Raw genomic sequence first — 5,685 nt, forward strand, 5'->3', positions numbered from 1 at the left:
GCCTCTTCACCTCATCTCCTGTCCTTCGCCAACCTGATCCGACCCTTCCTTTCACCCTGGAGGTGGATGCCTCCGAAGTAGGAGCCATACTCTCTCTGCGGGTGTGAACACCTCCCAAATCACATCCCTGTGCCTTCTTCTCCAGGAAGTTATCCAGCGCTGAGAGGAATTATGTGGGGAACAGAACTCCTCTCCATCAAGCTGGCCCTCGGAGTGGCGCCACTGGTTGGCGGGCGCAAAACATCCCTTTCTCGTCCTAACAGATCATCGTAATCTGGAATATATCAAAGCGGCCAAGAGGTTAAACTCCAGACAAGCCCGCTAGGCTCTCTTCTTCACACGCTTCCATTTTCATGTTACTTACATCCCTGGAAAGAAAAACGTAAAAGCTGATGCCCTCTAACGCCAGTTTGACCTTCCGACCATTAACTCAGACCCTACACCTGTTCTTCCTTCCTCTTGCATTATGGGACCGGTACAGTGGGAGGTTCACTCTGCCATACAAGAAGCCCTAATTTCAGACCCGGCTCCTCCTGAGACACCAGCTGGGAAGAGTTACGTACCAGCAGTTGTTAGACCCCAACTGATGTAATGGTGTCACACACCCTTGGGTCAGGACATCCGGGCATTACACGAACCACCAAACTTCTAGCCCGTAAATTCTGGTGGTCCTCACTGGCAGCCGACGTAAGGGATTACGTACTCTCCTGTCCAGTCTGCGCCCAAACCAAAAGCCCTCGTCATCTCCCTTCCGGTAAGCTTCAACCTTTGCCAATCCCTCACAAACCCTGGTCCCACATAGCTGTTGACTTCATCAGACATTCCTGAATCCTCTGGTAACACCACCATCCTTGTCATAGTAGACCGTTCTTCAGAAATGTGTCGTCTGGTTCCTCTTCCTCATTTACCAAACGCCATGGAATTGACTGAGTATGTTCCGTCTGTATGGGATTCTGGAGGACATAATCTCTGACCGCTCGGGCCCCAGTTTGTTTCCCGGGTGTGGCGAGCCTTCTGTGACCGACTTGGGGTCTCCCTCAGCCTCTCCTCCAGGTACCATCCCCAGACCAATGGGCAGACGGAACACCTGAACCAAGAAATAGGGAAGTACCTCCGCCAACAATGTTCTGCCTCTCCACACGACTGGAGTCGGTATATGGCCTGGGCTGAATACCCTCAGAACTCACTCATGCATTCATCCCTCCGCCTTACTCCGTTTCAATGTGTACTTGGTTACCAACCCCCCATGTTTCCCTGGGAGGCGGAGCCTGGTACTGTCCCAGCTGTTGACGACTGGTTTCAGCATAGTGAGCGGGTATGGGAGACCACTCACCGGCATCTGCAGGAAGCCTCTAATACCCAGAAATGCTTTGCCGACAGACGCTGCCACTCTATCACCCCGGACAGTGTGTGAGACATCCGGCTCCGCCTCCCCTGCAAAAAGTTCTGTCCTCGCTTCATTGGTCCCTTCAAGATAACCCATCGCATCAACCCTGTCACGTACCGCCTCCAGTTACCCCGTCAGTATAAAATCTCCTCGTCCTTCCATGTGTCTCTGTTAGAACAGGTCACCTACAGTCCTCTTCATCCTCCAGTCTCAACCCGCAGTGCGCCCCCACCATTGGACGTCGGAGGGGAACCTGCCTACGCCATTCAGGCCATCCTTGATTCCAAACGCCAGAGGTCACATCCACTATCTAGTGGACTGGGAAGGTTATGGGTCCCCGACCAGGACATCCTCGACCCAGAGATGATTCAGGCATTCCACTGTAACTGTCCGGATCGTCCCGCTCCCTGGGGGGAGGGGGGTACTGTAAGGTTCTGTATTTACTTTCTTAGTTCAACTTGTGTTCTTGACTGTAGCTCTGTTTCTTTGTGTTCTTGAACGTAGCCCTGTCTTTCATTTTTGTTCATTGATTTCACCTGTGTTAGTTACTCATCAGCTCCTTATTTAGTTCATTCTGTTTGTGCCTTCTGAGGTATTGTTCGTTTTGACTCTACTAAGCCTTTTCCTAGCTCGTTTGTGAGAATCAGTTATAGCCTTCAGTCCAAGTTTTGATTCCTGCCTGTTTGCCTACCTGTGTCTGACCATTGCCTGCCTGAAGACCACGATTCCTGCCTTCTGCGAAGGCGAAATAAACACCTGCCGCGCTCTGCGCGTGAATTTACACTTCTCCCTGAATATTCATTACACACAACTCATCTTAGGCATAGACAAGACATTTACAAAACTACCGACCAAAACAGGGAATTTAAAGCAATGCATTGCCATTTACTTGATATAGAATGCTAGGAACTTCCTCTCCTCAACTTTGCCTTTAAATATGATCTCTGTGTATCCTTCACCGTAGCCTTGGAAACTATAGATACAGTGGGGAAAAAAAGTATTTAGTCAGCCACCAATTGTGCAAGTTCTCCCACTTAAAAAGATGAGAGAGGCCTGTAATTTTCGTCATAGGTACACGTCAACTATGACAGACAAAATGAGAAAAAAAATCCAGAAAATCACATTGTAGGATTTTTAATGAATTTATTTGCAAATTATGGTGGAAAATAAGTATTTGGTCAATAACAAAAGTTTCTCAATACTTTGTTATATACCCTTTGTTGGCAATGACACAGGTCAAACGTTTTCTGTAAGTCTTCACAAGGTTTTCACACACTGTTGCTGGTATTTTGGCCCATTCCTCCATGCAGATCTCCTCTAGAGCAGTGATGTTTTGGGGTTGTCGCTGGGCAACACAGACTTTCAACTCCATCCAAAGATTTTCTATGGGGTTGAGATCTGGAGACTGGCTAGGCCACTCCAGGACCTTAATGCTTCTTACGAAGCCACTCCTTCGTTGCCCAGGCGGTGTGTTTGGGATCATTGTCATGCTGAAAGACCCAGCCACGTTTCATCTTCAATGCCCTTGCTGATGGAAGGAGGTTTTCACTCAAAATCTCACGATACATGGCCCCATTCATTCTTTCCTTTACACGGATCAGTCGTCCTGGTCCCTTTGCAGAAAAACAGCCCCAAAGCATGATGTTTCCACCCCCATGCTTCACAGTAGGTATGGTGTTCTTTGGATGCAACTCAGCATTCTTTGTCCTCCAAACACGATCGAGTAGAGTTTTTACCAAAAAGTTCTATTTTGGTTTCATCTGACCATATGACATTCTCCCAATCCTCTTCTGGATCATCCAAATGCACTCTAGCAAACTTCAGACGGGCCTGGACATGTACTGGCTTAAGTAGGGGGGACACGTCTGGCACTGCAGGATTTGAGTCCCTGGCGGCGTAGTGTGTTACTGATGGTAGGCTTTGTTACTTTGGTCCCAGCTCTCTGCAGGTCATTCACTAGGTCCCCCCGTGTGGTTCTGGGATTTTTGCTCACCGTTATTGTGATCATTTTGACCCCACGGGGTGAGATCTTGCGTGGAGCCCCAGATCGAGGGAGATTATCAGTGGTCTTGTATGTCTTCCATTTCCTAATAATTGCTCCCACAGTTGATTTCTTCAAACCAAGCTGCTTACCTATTGCAGATTCAGTCTTCCCAGCCTGGTGCAGGTCTACAATTTTGTTTCTGGTGTCCTTTGACAGCTCTTTGGTCTTGGCCATAGTGGAGTTTGGAGTGTGACTGTTTGAGGTTGTGGACAGGTGTCTTTTTTATACTGATAACAAGTTCAAACAGGTGCCATTAATACAGGCAATGAGTGGAGGACAGAGGAGCCTCTTAAAGAAGAAGTTACAGGTCTGTGAGAGCCAGAAATCTTGCTTGTTTGTAGGTGACCAAATACTTATTTTCCACCATAATTTGCAAATAAATTCATTAAAAATCCTACAATGTGATTTTCTGGATTTTTTTTCTCAATTTGTCTGTCATAGTTGACGTGTACCTATGATGAAAATTACAGGCCTCTCTCATCTTTTTAAGTGGGAGAACATGCACAATTGGTGGCTGACTAAATACTTTTTCCCCCCACTGTATGAGAGACATATAAGTTAATTGAACAGTGACTGCTTCGTTCTACACTCTAAGAACAAAGGTGCTATCTAGAACCTGAAAGGGTTCTTCGGCTGTCCCCATAGGAGAACCCTTTGAAAAACCCTTTTTGTTTCCAGGTAGAACCTTTTTGGGTTCCATGTTGAACCTTTTCCACAGAGGGTTTTACGTGGGACTCAAGGGTTCTACCGGGAACCATTAAGGGTTATCTTATTAGGAGAGCCGAGGAACCCTTTTTCTAAGTGTGTAGGGGTATCACGATCTCATCTCAGATTATCACCTGCGTAGCGGACACTCTAACCTAGCAGCACTGTCCAGCTCGATCTTAGTCTGCTTCTGTAACATTAAGGGCCGCAACCCTTCCTTCATTAACGAGTGCATCAATGACATCGTCCTCACAGTGACCATACGTACATATCCCAACCAGAAGCCATGGTTTACAGGCAACATCCGCACTGAGCTAAAGGCTAGAGCTGCCGCTTTCAAGGTGCCGAACACTAACCCCGGCGCTTATAAGAAAATGTGTAAAAAGTCAAGGGGTCTGAATACTTTCTGAAGGCACTGTATGTACAGTACATAGCTACATCAATTACCTCGTACCCCTGCACATCGGCAGGCCCGACACGGCTAACGGCTGTATCCAGGCACTCCGCGTTGCGCCTAAGAACAGGTCTTAGCCGTGGTATATTGGCCATACCCCACACCTCCTTGAGCCTTATTGCTTAAGTATAACACATGTTAACGGATGCCTGTGTCGGGCCTGCCGGTCAGCATGATGTTATTTGAACATTAATGAAAATGAGGTGTGTGCTTCGGTAGCCTACTAGGGCAGGGTTTACCCCCAGGTGCACGTTTTGTTTTTTGCCCTAGCACTACACAGCAAAAACCAAAATGTGCACCCAGGGGGAGGGGGGCCCAGGACAGAGTTTGGGAAACTCTGTTAACTAGGGCATGGCTTAGCCCCGTGACACTCACATGCCATATTATAGCACAGGGTTTCCCAAGCTCGGTCCTGGGCCCCTCCCCCCTTGGGTGCACGTTTTGGTTTTTGTCCTAGCACTACACAGCTGATTCAAATAATCAAAGCTTGATGATGAGTTGGTTATTTGAATCAGCTGTGTAGTGCTAGGGAAAAATCCAAAACGTGCACTCAGTAGGGGCCCCAGGACCGAGTTTGGGAAACCCTGAATAGCCTACTGAATGTTATAGCCTACTGAATTGTAAGCCTATCAGTCCATGCACAACCATCCATGTAAAATCCAAATAAGTTCTCATTTAGGGAGGATATGGATAATAGATTAAGAAAATAAGGATTCAAGATGGATGAGGGAGCCATTATAACTACTGCACAAGATACATATGGCATATTCTTAGTAGTAGCCTACCCAGTGAAATGTGTTGAAATACGTATTTTCAAAGTATTGTGCTCATAGGCTATGCAATGACCGCTAATCACATATACAGGTGTTACTACATCAATTGTGTAGCCTAATATCTAACATGACCACATGAAGTCGCTATTTTCTGCACAAAAATCAACGCGCGTCTATTTTGTGAAACTACTATTCCCATAACCCTTTATGAATGAACGGAGGCGGGTTTATAAATTCATGACGTATACTTTCAATTAGTCTAGCTGCGCCCCCTTATAGTAGGGCGGAGATTGTCTGGGTTTGATAACTGCATAGCACAAGT

This window comes from Coregonus clupeaformis, chromosome 6 (assembly GCF_020615455.1).
Source record: "Coregonus clupeaformis isolate EN_2021a chromosome 6, ASM2061545v1, whole genome shotgun sequence".
NCBI classification, from domain to species: domain Eukaryota; kingdom Metazoa; phylum Chordata; class Actinopteri; order Salmoniformes; family Salmonidae; genus Coregonus; species Coregonus clupeaformis.